This window comes from Rhinolophus sinicus, linkage group LG01 (assembly GCF_036562045.2).
Source record: "Rhinolophus sinicus isolate RSC01 linkage group LG01, ASM3656204v1, whole genome shotgun sequence".
Classification (NCBI taxonomy): Eukaryota; Metazoa; Chordata; class Mammalia; order Chiroptera; family Rhinolophidae; genus Rhinolophus; species Rhinolophus sinicus.
Genome location: NC_133751.1, coordinates 109,752,914 through 109,762,664, shown reverse-complemented (window position 1 = coordinate 109,762,664; position 9,751 = coordinate 109,752,914).

Below are 9,751 nucleotides of genomic sequence, written 5' to 3'. Positions count from 1 at the left end.
GCACGTAAATGCCAGCCCCTCCCCCAAGTCGTGTAGGTCCAGGAGCAGCGTTAAGTCTAGCTCAGTCCGAAGGGTGCTGGGAGCTGCACGGCTGGGCAGCCCTGATAAGTACTCTACGGTGGGAAGAAACTGAATGTGAACCTGCAACACAAAAGGATTACCATCGTGTACAAAATAACTGCACAGCTAAGAATGGAACTGAAGAGTTGCCAGCACCCATCTTTGGCAATTTCCTTCTTCCTATTTCCGGGCATTTCTGAATATAATGAAATTTTTATAGCAGAAGATTATCAAATAATTAATTTTAAAGAACATAAATAATCCTTAGATTTTCCTCCTTTCAGGGAAAACAATTACTGGCAAGAAAGTGTCTTAGAAACTGTTCTTGGGCTATTTAAAATAGTTGCAGGTTTCTTTTCTCAATGCCCTTTTGGGGCTCAGTTTTTTGGCATGTGTATATGCTGTAAGCATTGGCTTCTGTCCTGCGGGAGACCCTGCTCGCTGCGCCATTTGTCGTGCGCGGAGGCCTTCTCGCCGCGCCATCTTTCAGGCGGGGCGGCCTGCGGGGTCTCTGCTCCCGCTCCCCACACAAGAACGCAGGATATGGTGAGGCCGAAAAGGAACACCCACGGAGCCATAGGTAGGGGAGTCATACCACTATGGTCTCACTGGAGGCTGGGCCCACCGGACGCGTGACCTGCCGTCCGCCTTTCCACCAACCGACCGACCGACGACTCTTCTCCACTCTCTCGACTCTGTTCCTCTCTCTTGGCTCTCCTCTAACGCTCTCTTCGGCTCTGCTCGGCTCCTCGGCAATCCTTCGTAGCCGCAGCAGTTATACCAGCGGCCAATCGGCTAACTGGCCACAGCCAACGGCCAATCAGCCACAGCCGACGGCCATTCACCACCCGAGCCAGTACCCTTCCACGTGAGGCCGAGAGCCTGTAAACTACTCTCTGGGGCTCTGTCCCCACACTCCACCCCTACAGGGTCTCGCCCCACAATCTACGCGACAAGCGTCTTCCACGAGGGTCCCTGTGCCGTATTAGCCTACTGACACCTACGGACGAAAAGAAACGGTAGTCTTAGGAACCAACAATGGCAAATCCCTTCCATCTGGGAGGATACACGCTAGCTTTTTGTCCTGGGAAAGGAGGGTCACTGCCACTGGCACCTTTCCTGGTTTGTGGTACCAGACCTTTATGGCAGTACTTGGGGTCCCTTGCATAGTTTCAACATGTAACAGAACAGGGGACCCCATAATAAGCCATAGTGAGAGCACATAGTTTCCTCGCAAAATCATCCCGGTATCGGGACCTCTGTATACTACAGTCACTTGCGGTGGCCACTCAGCCACCACCCCTGGCGTCACTTGCAAATCATGAGTCAAACCGGCCCCCCATGGGGCTATCAGACCCAACCACCGACAGTGGGGGCTTTTGACCTGCCAGGGCCAAGTCCATTGCTGCCGTTCCCCTGCTTTCAAGCATGTGGGTGCTGGCAGCAAAATGTTCCCATTTCTACCATAGTCTGGCTTTAACAGAGTCTCACTGGTGGTAACTTGTAATTGAATGGGAGCGGCCGTTCGATGTAGCAGAGCTTCTACTGGTGCGGGCCCTCCCTTCCGTGGTCTCTCATTCAGGACTCTCAGGACGTCCCATAGACGCGAGGCCCAGTCACGCATCGTGGGAGGGTGTTTTGCCACCCGGAGGCCTTGCTTCAAAAGGCCATTATAGCGTTCAATCATGCCAGCTGCTTGTGGATTGTACGGGGTGTGAAACAACCATTGCACGTCCATCCTGGCAGCCCAGCGCTGCACTTCTTGCCCCGTAAAATGGGTACCCCTGTCACTTTCAATGACTTGGGGGCGCCCATAGAGGGCGCACAGCCGTGTAAGGGCGACCACTGTATGCCGCTGATCCGCAGCCGGACAGGGCCAAGCAAACATCAACCCCGTAGCAGTGTCCACTGCTGTAAATGCATATATCGCATTGCGGGCCTTAGGCAGGGGTCCAATGTAATCCACTTGCCAGCGAGTGAGGGGCACTCTCCCTCGCGTAATCTGCTGTGTCTCCCAGGGGAGCCTCCGCCTTTGGGGGCTGTCCTGGGCATAGACGGCACAGTCATAGCAGGCATCTGCTATGTCCTGCCATTTCAAAGGCAGGCCCCAGTGCCTGCTCACCTGCCACATGGTTCGGCTCCCAGCGTGCTGCAATTTCCTATGCAGCCAGTGGGCCACATCAGTGGCAGGAGCCCGCTCTAACCATCGTACCCGTGCTAGGGCGTCTGCTTCATCATTACCTGGGGACACTAGGGGGGAGTGACCTGTGACATGCATTAGGGTCACCTCCTTTCTCTGCCCTAGGTCCCAGAGGTCCTGCCACATGGCTTGACCCCACAGTGGACAGTGTCCCACCAACCAGTTTTGGTGTTTCCATGTAGGGAGCCACAATGTTAGGCCCCAGAACACCGCCCAGCTGTCAGTACAAATAACTAGGGGCCCAGGCTCGTGGCTGATTATCATCCACACAGCCCGTAATTCAGCCCACTGGCTACTCTGGCCCGTCCCAGTATCAAACCAAATGGTGTCTGTTTTGGGCTGCACACCAATAGCCGTCCAAACAGCTGCAGCCCCTCGGCTAGAACCATCGGTAAACCAGGCATCCTCAGGTACTGGGGACTGTCCTTCTTTGTAGGGCGAGGGCTCCAAGTCCTCCCCTCTAGGCAGAGCACTTGGCTCAGCCTGGGCTACAAGCTCCACAGGCCCCAGGACCTGTTGTAGCTCTGTGCTCAAAGGGCTTGAACTAAGGGTGCTACGTTGCTCCAAGTAGGCACCCCACTTGGCGAGGGTGGTGGTCTGTGCCACCCCCGTTTTGGGTCCCTGGGTCCATGTACGGACCCACCCCTGGACAGGATACGTTGTTCGAACCAACATGCGTGCTGTTCCTGTGATGGCTTCTGTGGCCACTAGGGCTGCATACACAGCAGCCAGCTGTTTCTCTATTAGAGAGTAGCAGACTTCCACTCCTTTCCATAATTGGGACCAAAATCCCACTGGCAACCGGAGACGCTCCTGCCGTTGCCAGAGACCCCATCCGTACCCCTCTTGGGTTACGTGAACATCAAGTTCAAATGGGCGGCCTGGGTCCACTATTTGCAGAGCCTGTGCCTGCTGCACTGCCCGTTTCGTGGCAACGAAGGCTTGCTCTATAGCCTCAGTCCAATCCCATGAGGCCCCCTTTTTTATCATATTGTACAAGGGCCTTGCCATTTGTGCTAAATGGGGTACAAACGCCCGCCAATATCCTAGCAGACCCAAATACGTCTGCAGTTGGGAGACCTTGGTCGGCCGGGGAAAGGCTTGTATCTTATCAATGATTGCCTCAGGTATAACCTTTGTCTTACCCGACCACACAACACACAAAAACTTGACGGATAAGCCAGGGCCTTGGAACTTTTCCTCATTCCCCGCCCAGCCACGTGACTTCAGGTGGCGGAGAAGAGAGGGAGCTGCTTGCTCTAAATCAGAAAGAGAATCTGAGGTTAACAGAATGTCATCAACATAATGGAACAAGGCCACAGAGGATGGGTGATCCCACTGTGCCAAATCCTGGGCCACAAACCCGTGGCAGATAGTGGGGCTGTGCAAGTATCCTTGCGGAAGGACTTGAAAAGTCCACTGCCGCCCATCCCACGTAAAAGCAAACTGCTCTTGACACTCAGGTGCAATGTCAAGAGAGAAAAAAGCATTGGCCAAGTCCACTACATAGTGATATGTCCCCAGGCGGACAGTCAGACGATCCATTAAATCATGAATTGAAGGCACTGCAGAGTGCAAGGGTGGCGTCACCTTATTTAACTCCCTATAGTCCACAGTCATTCGCCAGGTCCCATCTGGCTTCTTGACAGGCCATACTGGGGAGTTAAAGGGACTGTGCGTTGGCCTCACAATATGTGCCTTTTCCAATTCCAATATTGTACGACCGATCTCCTCCTGTCCTCCTGGCAGGCGGTACTGTCGCACTGTAACCATGCGCCAGGGCTGTGGCAACGCTTGAGGAGGGTGGTGAGCATGCCCGCGTGTCACGGCTTTCACCACGCGGATCCGGAGACGGAACTCTCCTACCGACGTCTGTAAGCTGAGGCCATGTAGCACGTCCACCCCTAGAATATACTCCGGAACGGGGGAGACATAAACCTTGTAGGTACGAGGAGGAAGCCTTCCTATACCCAGTGGTAAGGAAACGGCTTTCACAGTCACAGTTTTTCCCCCGTAGCCATCAATGCAGATTGCTGGTCCGGGGAACAGTTCTGGGTTCCCATAAACGAGACTGCAGTCGGCGCCAGTGTCAACTAGAGCCAAAACCCTCTGTACATTCGAAGGGGACCAATGTATGGACAGTTCCACGTGGGGCCTCCAGTCCCTGCTCGTCCCCTCTGACCGGGTACCTTGGCCCCACCCCTAATCAAGCTGAAAGGAGTCGGTCTCAAGCGGCTGCATGAAGTCCTGGAGGGACACGGGTCGCGCTTTGCCAGACTCCTCCTTTATGTTTCTCCGGAATTGTTGTTCCGGACGCAACTGTTTCCAAAGTTCAAGCAGGAGTGCATTGGGTTGCTGGTCTATTTTTTCCTGATCAACCCCTGCTGCCACGAGATCACGCCACATCTGTGCGCGTGTTACTCTCTGAGGCCCGCGACCTCGCCCCTTTACCTTTGGTTTGGGCTTCCAGGTCTCAACTGTGCGGACCTCCTGTCTTAACTTCCTTCACCTCCGGCTTTCAACATCCCCTAGGGTGGCCATGGCAGTTGTAACTTCATGGATCCGTCGCCCTACATACGGTGTAAGAATAGCAACCAAGGATCCAAAAGCACTCACAGGTGCAGTGTCCAAAACCAGATCTCTCATGCTGGCAGTAAAAAGCTCGTCATCTGGGCCCTGCATGTTGAGGTTAAAAATAGCATGTCTCATACCCATTTCACGGATTATTTGCATAAGTTTTGTATATGACTGCCATTGACTCACAGTGTCTGGCAGCTCGCCAGCCTGTCCCCATACTGTGCGTACCGCAGCCGTGAGCCACTGCATTAGAGAATGGTTGCCTTGGTTGTTGGCCAACCTATGGCAGTTTTGTAACCTTTGTCGCAGGGACGGATGCACTGTCATGAAGGCTAGCTTTTCCATCTCGCCTGGGGAGCAGAGAATGCTGTCTGCTCCCTCATCCCATAAACGTAACAGCCAAGCTGAGACTGGCTCTCCAGGGCGCTGTCTGTACTGCCTCCCCAGCTCCTGCAACTCAATGGGAGTGTATGGGGTGTAGGTAGTGAACTCAGTCACAGCTGGGTTGCCGGCAGCAACGCCCCCAGGACCCAAAGGTTGCTCACGTTTTACCCTTTGCTTCAAGATTGGCCGGGCTTGGGGGTTGGGAGCTACATTGTCTCCACTCGCTTCCTCCGCCTCTGTCTCAGAGTCTCCACCTTGGGGCCTCTGTTCTAACAGGCGGACCCAGGCTTCCAGCGCTTCCAACCGGGACACCTGGTTCGGCACCTGGGCCATTTCATTAAGCACATTTTCCGTGTTGAGACTCAAGGCCTTGAGGAACATCCAGCCCACGCGGCCGGCTGTAGCCTTCTCCTCCTCCGGCAACCGCTCAGCCAGAGCCCGCAGGGCCCTCTCCACACTGGCCGGAGAGCCGTCCATGTCCTCCCACCCCTCCTTGGGGGTCCAACTCCTGAGAACAGTGGCCACCGAACACCATATACTGTGTGGGGGCCATACATCCTCCTGCCCAGAGTCAGACGCCATTCCTACCTGGTCGGAATCTTGCTCACCCTGCCAGGTGTCTGAGTGGGTGGAGGCCTCGGTGTAAGATGTCCACCACCCTCGGATCCTAAGGCCGCAGCAGATTAACAAAAGGAGGACACCGCCTTTTATGCCCAAGAAGGTGATGTGCCAGCTGGAGGCTTGAGTCTCCCAGGCAGACCGCGCCTCCCGTTCCCGGTGTCGCTCCTCATGGGCCTCCCGAAGCTGGGCTCTCACACGAACAAACCGCTCCACCATGCTTTGGTAGGTTTTGGCCAGCACCGCACTCTGCTTACGAAGCTGAGCTTTTATACGTGTAAATGGCTCCAGTACATTCCGGCGAGTTTCAGCCGACACCATACCCTGCTCGCTGCGCCATTTGTCGTGCGCGGAGGCCTTCTCGCCGCGCCATCTTTCAGGCGGGGCGGCCTGCGGGGTCTCTGCTCCCGCTCCCCACACAAGAACGCAGGATATGGTGAGGCCGAAAAGGAACACCCACGGAGCCATAGGTAGGGGAGTCATACCACTATGGTCTCACTGGAGGCTGGGCCCACCGGACGCGTGACCTGCCGTCCGCCTTTCCACCAACCGACCGACCGACGACTCTTCTCCACTCTCTCGACTCTGTTCCTCTCTCTTGGCTCTCCTCTAACGCTCTCTTCGGCTCTGCTCGGCTCTGCTCGGCTCCTCGGCAATCCTTCGTAGTCGCAGCAGTTATACCAGCGGCCAATCGGCTAACTGGCCACAGCCGACGGCCATTCACCACCCGAGCCAGCACCCTTCCACGTGAGGCCGAGAGCCTGTAAACTACTCTCTGGGGCTCTGTCCCCAAAGCTTCCCAGGGGCTCATGAACTCAGGTGTTTAGTAAATGCTCATTTTAGCATCTGCCAGATAGAGGCCACCCTGGCAGCTGCCCCTTTGCTGGTCCCTGTGGTTTGGGAGGGCAGCCGTCACTCCAGGCTTCTGAGGACTGCCGGGACATGGGCTTTCAGTGGCCGCCCCGCAGGCACCTCCCCAGGGAGGCAGGCTTTTCCTTCCTGGTCTTCTTTGAGACTCACTTGTCCCCAAAGTGCCTCCAGCCCCACCCTCCAGCTTCCCCCAAGCCTTCTGCCCAGGGAGAGATGACACTGGAATACCTGGGCACCCGTTGACTGCTGCCACTCCCTGCTTCAGCCCAGCCCTTCTCCAAGTGGCCATGCCAAGCAGACTTTCCCTTGGAGAAGCTGCTGGCAGCGCTGAGGGAAGGAATCCGCCGAAGGAGGTGGAGTGGCGACTCAGCCCCTGAGGTAGAGGCACTGTGGCTACCCTAGCAGTATCTTTGGCTCTGAGTGTGTACATGGGGCCAGGTCCCTGGTTTTCCCTGCTGTTCCTTCTGCCCTCAAATGATCATGCTCATGTTGCTGCTATTGGGGTCAGGGGACAGCCAGCCCCAGGGTGGTCTGCCCTCCTTGTCAGGTGCCCAACTCTGGGCCTCTTGCTCGTGAGGCCCAGTCTGGACAGCTTGGGGCTGGGGCAGAGGGCCCGTCTCGTCTTTATTTTGGACAGAGGTTGGAAATGCTCTGATGAGCACGTCGGTGGGGCGATTGTCCTGATGGGAAAGACACAGCGAAATGAGCCTCTTATGTGGAAGACAGGTGCACTTAGAAGCAGGGAGGGGACGGTGACCCTGCAGGCAAATGACTCTGCTCAGTGCTCAAGTGGTTCCTTTTGGATGACAAGGCCATGAGGCTCTGAGACGCAAGGATGTGGCCATCCTGAAGCCTGTTGGGGGGGTTCCACACACTGTCCCACAGGCAGAGTGCAATGGCATTTTCCTCTTCCAAGTCCAATGCCAGCAGTCTTTGGAAAGAAAGTCGAACCGTGAGCTGTGAAGCTCCTTGGCCCATCTCTGTGCCTGAGTAAACCAGACGCTTAAGAAGGTTCTGTGTTCTCCATAGACTAAAAAAAAATCTCTGGGTTTCTTGTCGTTTGTGTGAAAAGAATTAGTAGATCATGATTCCGCCAGCTCCTTTCACTGTGCTCCGGTGGCCCAGGAAATAAGGTCACTTTGTACTGCTCAGAGAGTTGTATATAGTAGACAGTTGTATATAGTAGGGCATGCTCACATTTTAAAATAGAAAAATTTATTTGCAAACAGCACATATTTTGCTGTCTATGGGTGTGCAGCAATGGGTGTGGTGCCCACTATGCATTTCTTGGCCTGGGAAGCCAGGCTGGGGCGAGGCTCCGGCTAGAATGGCCCAGTTTCTCCTCCAGGCCGCCGGGTTCTTCCCTGCCCTTCTCTGCAGACCCTCAGAGGCCATTCTGGAATAAACTTCAGCCTCGAAGGAGCTGGCTAATTGGAGTTATGTGTTACTGCTCGACACAGCGCAGCATTTGACTGTCCCTAGTATCCTGAAAGGGAGATGCCTGAATCAGATGCAAGGGAAAGACCTGTGGGCAGAATGGCCACCAGGTGCCCTCACGTCACAGGGGTCATTGTCATACAGGCATGACACTGCTCTTGCCTGCTGGGAAGGTACCCTGGCTCCTGCTGGTGTCATCTGGAGACGCTGAGACTTCCTCAGGGCGGCAAGGCCTGTCCGGCACCTCTGTGTCACATGAGGGCAGGGCTTTCGCCCTAGGCTTCTGAACAGGCCACTGGAGGCACGTTGAGACGCCCAAGTTCTCTCTGTTCTCATGCTGCTGCTAAGGCTGTGCTGGCCAGGGGAAGCCCAGCCCCTCCCTTGGCCCCCATGAGTCCCCACCCCTGCCCATAGGACCCTTGGCTCAGGTGTGGCTGTCAGCTGGAGTGGGAGAGTGAATAGTGGGATGAGGCACCTGGGAAACCCCTGTGAAGGGGTGCCCACAGCTGCCCTGAGCCCCAGAGGGTAGCAGGGTTTGTGCCTGGGGAGACCCCCACCTCCCTTCTAGGGCAGCTGCCGTGTTACCCTGTGGAAACCTGGTTCACAGCCCACTTTGTGGCCTAGCCTGACATCTCAGAGCCCCATCTGTCCTGCTCAGAATCACCACATTAAATGGCTGTGTCAAGCCTCACTCAGACCGTCATCAGCCTCTCCCTCCCTGTCCAACCCCAGCTTGGCACTGCACTCTTCCCGCCTCTCTCCCTCCCCAGTCCCTCCCCAGCTACTGCCCACTTCTCTACTTCCCTTCGAGTAAGACTTCTTGCAGCAGTTATGATAGCCTGCCTCCGTTCTCTGTTACCTCCATTCTCCCCTCTAGGGTTTTGTGTGCCCCCATCCAGGGAGCACGGTCTGCATGGAACACAGGGAGGGGTGCTCCTGAGAGTGGGGCATTGGCGGGCCCAGCCTCACCCCTCCAGCTAAACTTGGGTCCCCTCACTCCCACAGGCCTGCTCCTGCTGCCCAGCCCCCACTGACCCTGTCCCCTGGGATGTGCAAGAGGCAGCTCAGGTGTAACATCGTCACCTGACCCATGCAGGCCACCGTGCAGGAGAGCAGGAGAAACGGGAGTCATCTGGACTCTCAGTCACACCCATACCCACCATCAGTGCCCCTGTGACACACTCAGCCAAGTTGGAAGAATGTTAGCATGATAGTTACCTACCACACCTGGATTTCCCCATTATTGTACAACATTAACCCCTATTGTACTACACTCATCTGTCCATTCTTTTACCCATACATCGACCCATCTTGATTTTTAACATGTATTTCAAAGTAAATCACAGACATCAGTACCTTTTTCCCTAAGAACGTCGCATGTGCATCATTAACTAGGGTTTGATATTTGTTTACAGTTCTTTTTTCTTTTGAGGCAAAGCTTACGTACACTGAAATGTACAGGTCTTAACCATATATTCCACGAGTTTTGACAAGTGCATAAAACTGTGTGACCCAACCCCTATTAAGATACCGAATATTACCATCACTCCCAAAAGTTCCCTCATGCCCCTTCCCAGCAAACCCCTGCACCCTGCCACCACCCCA